Here is a 9,039-nt window from a genome sequence, read left to right on the forward strand (position 1 = left end):
TTTACTCACATGAGTAGCACAGGTGAGTTACTGATGTGCTTAAGTGTTTGCAGGTACAGGTAATTCAGTTGGACAGATCAAAGAAGAAAACACTGTCTGGAATTATTAGAGTTATTGACCAAAATTCAGAATGTCCCAACCTTTAATTCTTCATTTAAATTAGTACAATAACGTTTTCTTTTCCAAAGGGAAAATATCTGAAATTCTTTTCCCCCTGACTGTGCCTTTAAAAAACTTGTTTCTTTTGGGAACTGTCTTGATGAAAACATTCAATTGTAGATGCCTAAACTCGTATGTCTAAGGATGGGATTTTCAAAAGTGCAAGTCACAGTTCAGGTCAACAGCACCTGTATCTTCCTTCCATAATCCTATTCAAGATCCCGGTTCCCCGGCTGTCAATTCTCTTGGACAAAGACCCCTGTCTCTCTCCCTGCTGACTGGGGCTTTTTCCAGGGTGCACAATTCCCTACCTACACTGTGTTATTCCCAGCAGGCCAGACAGCCTACACAGCCAGCATCTATGCTTTGCTTTTCCTTCAGAGGCTATAAACAGCATAATTTCCCACAGTTATAAGTTACCACCCAGCCCTTTCTAAGCAAGCACATTTATCCTTAAGATGAAAGAATTACAGAGAAAACATATTAAAAACTCTGTGTGTTAACGAGTGGGGAAGCAGCAGCCTCTTTGCTGTTAGCACTACAATAGCCATGAGCTAGATCCTCAGTTGTATAAAATGGAATAGCTTCAACTTCTGTTTAAGCCAGCTTTCTCCCCCTTTTGCCACTGCCAGTGAGGCACAAAGAAGCTGGTGAGGTGAAGGAAGGTTCTCGTCCTCAGGGTCTAGCTGTCCATTTGGCAAATTCTTCTTAAGCTTTATTGTCATGCTGTATCTCAAAAAAGGCAAGGTCTCAAAATGTGTTGTGAAGGTCTTGCAGATCACCAACTTCTATTGCTATTTTTGAACGCTGGTAGTAAATGCTGGGAAGATGTTCCTGTGTGAATCTGGAAAATCAAAATGTTCCCTTGTCATGTTATAGACATGTACGCTCTGATGTGTGGATCTACAGTTCCTTCTCCTGCAAAGTCTGGATTTATAACAACTTCAATTAATGACAGTTAGGTAATTTTAAAATATAATTGGGGAGTGAATTTGGTGGTTGTGACAGTGAAGACTTAATTGCACCGTCTAAATGTGAGAGGGTTTACATGCTTCCTCAGAACTGTTATTGCATCTTATTGAAGCCTTCCTCACCCTATTCTAACACTTGTGGGGCATGAGTAAAATACATCAACAAACCTATGTAGAATGGCGGGCCTAAACTAGCAGGGATACTGAGAACAGGACCGAGACAAGCAAAGTTGCTGGTGGTAGGGAACTTGCATGGACCGCCTCAGCAACTTAATCTGTCTCTATCCAGCACTACCAACCACAACAGTCATCTGTTTTTGTCTAAGCCGATCCATTTTAGGAGACAACTGGAATAACTATACAGTATCATGAGACTGTTTTCATATATTCAGGGCCGGATCCTTAGATAAAGTTGGTGTAACTCTTTTGATTTCAATGAGCTATGCTTCTTTACACCAGGTGAGGATATGGCCCTCCTTCATCTCTAGGTCACTGGTTCCTCTACATCTCCGGGTTGTTAATTCCTATCTGGAGGCCCCTCAGGGGCCTATCTGAAATAAGTGGGTAGATCCCAGTCTTGCTCTGAGAAGGATGATGTTTACATCACAAAAATCACTACCAGATAAGAATTACTTGGCTCCACTCAATATCTCAGCAGAGGGGTCAAAACTGGAATGGACCATAGCATGGGCCCCTGTCTCCCTTAGAGGTGATCCCTCGGGGTCAAGGATGAGGTTAGCATTAGCAGAGGGATGGGACAGTGTGCATATGGGTGTTGGGCCCAAGAAGGCAGCTTGTGTTACTGCCCTCTGGGTTGCAGATATTCTGGAAACAGAGGACATCAGCCTCCAGGGCTATTAGTCCTGGACTTTCCACCAGCACTTTAAAAAATTACACAAACTTAGTTGCTTGTTCTCAGTGGTCAGGAATCATTAGACACTCTCAGTCACAGACGGAAAACCACAACAGAAAACATGAGAAATATAGCAGATGCTCAGCGCTGATGTCATTCACGCTTGGTTGTGAAACCTGCCCCGTCAACTATATCCAAAGCCGCAGCGATGGTATCTGGGAAGTACATGAACTGCAACAGCAGGGCTGCTCTACCCCTCTAGCTTTTGTGGGTCTTTCCTGCATTACTCAAGCCATAGCCGATGGTGTGGTTGCTACTATATCACAGCAGCAAACACTTTAGCAGTGTCAATAAGGAGAACTACTTGAAACTGTGTGAAATCTTGATGCAAGATGTCAAAAGCTTTGAGTGGAACATTTTGTACAAATGTGCTGACTTTTCACCCACTCTCTTGAGGATTTGAATACACACACAGCAAGACATGCCTGAAACTTAAGGAGTGAACTGGGTGTAATGTCTTATACACTACTCTCTCCAGAATCCTCACTAGGACTCTGGAACAACCAGAGAAGAGGCTGTCCCTCCCAGGATGGAACTGAGCTCAGCGCAGACTGGGACAGGTCTGTGGGAGTGAGATTGTGATTGCACCGTACACTGCAGTCATGACTTGTAGAACTCACAGTTTATGGACCTTGCTATTGAGTTTCAGTGCCTCGATTCAAGGAGCTTTCAATGATGTGTAACACATTTATTATCTTTCTTCTCTGCCTGTGTAACGTTTTCTGTCTGTGGTGATGAGGGACAGGAGAGGGAAGCAAATATAACTCTTTTTGTGCATATGCTTTGTAAGTCCTGAGCTTGGAAAATATCTTAGTGTTCCCTTTTATTTCACAGTGTGGTCAGAGCAACAAAATAAGCTCACGGGTTCTCTGGAGTCACTTAAAAGCATAGTTAAGCACTTGAACAGGTTACCTAGGGAGGCTTTAGAATCCCTGTCATTGGAGGTTATTAAGAACAGGTTCAATAAACACCTGTGAAAAATGATCTAGGTATACTATATCCTGCCTCAGCACAGGGGGCTGGACTAGATGACCTCCATTTATATGATTGTATGAGGAACCCTTGTTTTGGCAAGAAAAGCCAACCAAGTTCACCTGTAAATATTACCATCAATTAACACCAAGCATTTTGCCCTCTTATTAACATAAAGTGTTACTGTCATTTTCAGCAGCTTTTCAGCTGTTATTTGTATATATTGTATAAACACAGTTCAGTCTGAAAGTTTTTGTGGTTTCGATCATTCTTTGTATAAAATTTAAGATTAGTCATTGGCCTGAATGGCTGGGATTGGGCGAATTTATGGGTGTGCAACTAGTTGAAAGACAGCACTCAGCGAGTTAGCTGTCAAACTGGGAAGGCATATCTCATGGGATCCTGCAGGGGTCGGTCCTGGGTCTGGTACTGTTCAACATTTTCATTAATGACTTGGATAATGGAATGGAGAGTATGCTTATAAAATTTGCTGATGACACAAAGCTGGGAGGGGTTGCTTAGCACTTTGGAAGACAGGATTAGAATTCAAAATGACCTTGACAAATTGGAGAATTGGTCTGAAATCAACAAGATGAAATTCAATGATGACAAGTGCAAAGTAAAAAATGTAGAAAGAAAAAATCAAATGAACAACTATAAAATGAAAATAACTTTCAAGACAGTAGTGCAGATTAAAAGGATGTGCCAGTTATAGTGGATCACAAATTGAATGAATCAATAATGTGGTGCTGTTGCAAAAAAGACTAATATCATTATGGGTAGGACCCTATCAGATTTGTGGCCATGAAAAATGCATCACGGACCATGAAATCTCGTCTCCACCCATGAAATCCGGCCTTTTGTGTGCTTTTAAGATATACCATACACATTTCATGGGGGAGACCAGTGTTTCTTAAACTGGGGGTCCTGACCCAAAAGGGAGTTTCAGGGGGGTTGCAAGGTTATTTTAGGGGGGATTGCAGTATTGCCAGCCTTACTTCTGCGCTGCCTTCAGAGCTGGGCAGCCGGAGAGTAGTGGCTATTGGCCAGGAGCCCAGCTCTGAAGGCAGCACCCTGCCAGCAACAGCACAGAAGTAAGGCTGGCAATTCCATACCATGCCACATTTATTTCTGCACTGCTGCCTTCAGAGCTGGGCAGCCGGAGAGTGCCGTCTGCTGACTGAGGATCCAGCTCCGCAAGCAACAGCGCAGAAGTAAGGGTGACAATACCATACCATGCCATCCTTACTTCTACACTGCTGCCTTCAGAGCTGCGTGGCCAGAGAGTGATGGCTTCTAACGGAGGGCCCAGCTCTGCAGGAAGCAGCGCAGATGTAAGGGTGGCAAAACCACACCATGCCATCCTTACTTCTGCACTGCTGCTGGCGGCTGCTCTGCCTTCAGAGCTGGGTTCCCAGCCAGCAGCCACCGCTCTCCAGCTGCCCAGCTCTGACGGCAGTGCCACCAATAGCAGCAGCGCAGAAGTAAGATTAGCAGTATCACACCCCCCCCCCCACAGTAACCTTACAACACCCCCCCACACAATTCCTTTTTGGGTCAGGACCCCTACAATTACAACATAGTGAAATTTCAGATTTAAATAGCTGAAATCATGAAATTTATGATTTTTAAAATCCTATGACTACGAAATTGATTAAAGTAGATGGTGAATTTGGTAGGGCCCTAATTATGGAGTCCATTAACAGGAGTCATATGTAAGACAGTGGAAGTAATTGTCCTACTCTGTTGAAGACTGGTGAGGTCTCAGCTAGAGTACTGTGTCCAGTTCTGGGGCACCACACTTTAAGAAAGATGTGGATAAGCTGGAGAGAATCCAGAGGAGAGCAACACAAATGATAAAAGGTTTAGACTAACTGACCTATGAAGAAAGGCTAAAAAAACTGAGAAAAGAAGACTGGGAGGGGAGCTAACAACAATCTTCAACGATGTTAAGGGCTGTTATGAGGAGGACGGTGATCAGTTCTTTATGTCTGCTGAAGGTAGGACAAGAACTAATGGGCTTAATCTGCAGCAAGGCAGATTTAGGTTATATATTAGGAACAGCTTTTGACCTGTAGGAGTAGTTAAGTTCTGGAATAGGCTGGCAAGGGACGTTGTGGAGTCCCCCTCACTGGAGGTTTTTAAGAACAGGTTGGACAAACACCTATCAGGGATGGTCTATGTTTACTTGGTCTAGTCTCAGAGCAGGGGACTGAATTTGATGACCTCTCAAGGTCCCCTTCAGACCTATATTTCTATGTCACACCCCCAAGGGAGAAGGATATGGGTCTGTCACAGGGACGACATTGGCTGCTGGTTATGTACAGTGGCAGGCAGTGATCCACCCCTAATCCCAACCCACCAACCATAGTGATAAAGAAATGTTATGCTGCCCTAGCAATGAGGGATGAGGAATCACCCCCAAAGGTGGAGGAGAAGCCATGTTCCCCCAAGACTGGGAGGATCACGGCCACCACTCCAAAGAGGAAATGTAGGGTAGTTGTGGTTGGTGACTACCTTCTGAGGGGACACAGACACCCATCTTTTGGCCTGACCTGGCATCAGTGAGGTATGGTGCTTGACAGGGGCCTATATCTGAGATGTTACAGAGGGATTGTTAAGGATCATCTGGCCCTCTGACTACTACCCCGTGGGCACTAATGATACTGCGAGGTGTGGTCAGATGTTGACTGTGTGCGTGTTCATTCAGCGTGCTGTCCCAGCTCTGCACAGATAGCAGAGATAGCAGACCTCAATTAAACTGCCCAATAAATCCACAGACTCCGTTTTTAGTGAAGGCACCCAGCCAGGTTTATTGTTAACAAGGCACAGTCCCCATATCCTGCAGACTCTACAGGACCACTAACACATGTATGCCCATTACAAAGGATCAATTCAGTGAACGGTGGGACTTTCCATTCCCCCCTAGGCCAGAGCTCAATACCCCCTCAGAGATACCTCTTTATACCCCAGTACAAACAAGTTACGTACATTTGTTAGGTGCCACCTGACAGAGTGAGGTGCCACCTTCTGATGTGGTTAGTTACTGCCCCTTCTGATATAGCTAACCATCACCCATTACCTTATACCTGTCAGTTCAATCAAAACATTTCTATCCCTCTTGCTGTCATCCTGACCTTATCTTTAGGATGGGTCAGTGTGTTCTTGTTACCGTTGAGGGTTGTGTTTGTACCGTACTTGGTATCAGGGTGTTCTGGTACCATCTTTCTCAAATGTGTTTGCGTGAGTGTCCTGGTGCCTAGCACTTCTTAGGAATGTGTGTTTCTGCAATATTCATCCTGTTCTTGACAGATGCTGTGAGCAGGGCCTGTCTCTAGCTTACAGCCTGATTTTACTTTATATCAGTAAAGCTTTGACCACTACCTTAGCCCAGGCCTCAGGCCTCAGACCAGGCCTCTGACAGAAGGGCTTATGTTTCAAGCCCTCTTCCTACTACATGCAGTATGACCCTGCGCGATCAGAAGTGACTACAGAACACTTGGCGAAAGGGTGAAAGAGTTGGGGGCACAAGTGATATTCTCTTTTATCCTTCCAGTGAAAGGTAGGAACCCAGGCAAAAACAGATCCATCCTGGAAGTGAAAGCCTGGCCGTGCAGATGGTGTTGCCAAGAGGTCTTTGATTTCCTTGACCATGAGATGCTGTTCCAGGAAGAAGGACTGCTGAGCAGAGATGGGATCCACCTACTGAGGAAGGGGAAGAGCCTCTTTCGATATAGATCAGCCAACCTAGTGAGGAGGGCTTTAAACTAAGGTTGATGGAGACAGGAAACAAAAGTCCTAAGTCAAAAACATGGAGACCAGGGAGAATGGTCAGAATCTGCGGGGGAGCATGGGCCACTATATCAGGGACAAGGGCGAGGCAAGAGGGAAGATAGAGGGGAAATCAGATCAGTATCTTAGATGTCTGTGTATTAATGCAGGAAATATGGGAAATAAACAGAAAGAACTAGAAATCTTGTACTAGTGAATAGACACTACTATGACATAGTTGGCATCACAGAGACTTGGTGGGATAATACACATGGCTGGAATATTGGTGTGGAAGGGTACAGCTTGCTCAGGAAGGACAGGCAGGGGAAAAAAGGAGGAGGTGTTAGAATAGAATCATAGAATCATAGAATATCAGTGTTGGAAGGGACCTCAGGAGATTATCTAGTCCAATCCCCTGCTCAAAGCAGGACCAATCCCCAATTAAATCATCCCAGCCAGGGCTTTGTCAATCCTGACCTTAAAAACTTCTAAGGAAGGAGATTCTACTACCTCCCTAGGTAACGCATTCCAGTGTTTCACCACCCTCCTAGTGAAAAAGTTTTTCCTAACATCCAACCTAAACCTCCCCCACTGCAACTTGAGACCATTACTCCTTGTCCTGTCCTCTTCTACCACTGAGAATAGTCTAGAACCATCCTCTCTGGAACCACCTCTCAGGTAGTTGAAAGCAGCTATCAAATGCCCCCTCATTCTTCTCTTCTGCAGACTAAACAATCCCAGTTCCCTCAGCCTCTCCTCATAAGTCATGTGTTCCAGACCCCTAATAATTTTTGTTGCCCTTCGCTGGACTCTCTCCAATTTATCCACATCCTTCTTGTAGTGTGGGGCCCAAAACTGGACACAGTACTCCAGATGAGGCCTCACCAATGTCGAATAGAGGGGGACGATCACGTCCTTCGATCTGCTCGCTATGCCCCTACTTATACATCCCAAAATGCCATTGGCCTTCTTGGCAACAAGGGCACACTGCTGACTCATATCCAGCTTCTTGTCCACTGTCACCCCTAGGTCCTTTTCCGCAGAACTGCTGCCTAGTCATTCGGTCCCTAGTCTGTAGCTGTGCATTGGGTTCTTCCGTCCTAAGTGCAGGACCCTGCACTTATCCTTATTGAACCTCATCAGATTTCTTTTGGCCCAATCCTCCAATTTGTCTAGGTCCCTCTGTATCCTATCCGTGCCCTCCAGCGTGTCTACCACTCCTCCCAGTTTAGTATCATCCGCAAATTTGCTGAGAGTGCAATCCACACCATCCTCCAGATCATTTATGAAGATATTGAACAAAACCTCCCCCAGGACCAACCCCTGGGGCACTCCACTTGACACCGGCTGCCAACTAGACATGGAGCCATTGATCACTACCCGTTGAGCCCAACAATCTAGCCAACTTTCTACCCACCTTATAGTGCATTCATCCAGCCCATACTTCTTTAACTTGCTGACAAGTATACTGTGGGAGACCGTGTCAAAAGCTTTGCTAAAGTCAAGAAACAATACATCCACTGCTTTCCCTTCATCCACAGAACCAGTAATCTCATCATAGAAGGCGATTAGATTAGTCAGGCATGACCTTCCCTTGGTGAATCCATGCTGACTGTTCCTGATCACTTTCCTCTCATGTAAGTGCTTCAGGATTGATTCTTTGAGGACCTGCTCCATGATTTTTCCAGGGACTGAGGTGAGGCTGACTGGCCTGTAGTTCCCAGGATCCTCCTTCTTCCCTTTTTTAAAGATTGGCACTACATTAGCCTTTTTCCAGTCATCCGGGACTTCCCCCGTTCGCCACGAGTTTTCAAAGATAATGGCCAATGGCTCTGCAATCACAGCCGCCAATTCCTTTAGCACTCTCGGATGCAACTCGTCCGGCCCCATGGACTTGTGTATGTCCAGCTTTTCTAAATAGTCCCTAACCACCTCTTTCTCCACAGAGGGCTGACCATCTCTTCCCCATGTTGTGATGCCCAGCGCAGCAGTCTGGGAGCTGACCTTGTTCGTGAAGATAGAGGCAAAAAAAGCATTGAGTACATTACCTTTTTCCACATCCTCTGTCACTAGGTTGCCTCCCTCATTCATTAAGGGGCCCACACTTTCCTTGGCTTTCTTCTTGTTGCCAACATACCTTAAGAAACCCTTCTTGTTACTCTTGACATCTCTCGCTAGCTGCAGCTCCAGGTGCGATTTGGCCCTCCTGATTTCATTCCTACATGCCTGAGCAATATTTTTATACTCTTCCCT

The sequence above is a fragment of the Lepidochelys olivacea genome (genome assembly GCF_965140295.1).
Source record: "Lepidochelys olivacea isolate rLepOli2 genome assembly, chromosome: 1".
Lineage (NCBI taxonomy): Eukaryota > Metazoa > Chordata > Testudines > Cheloniidae > Lepidochelys > Lepidochelys olivacea.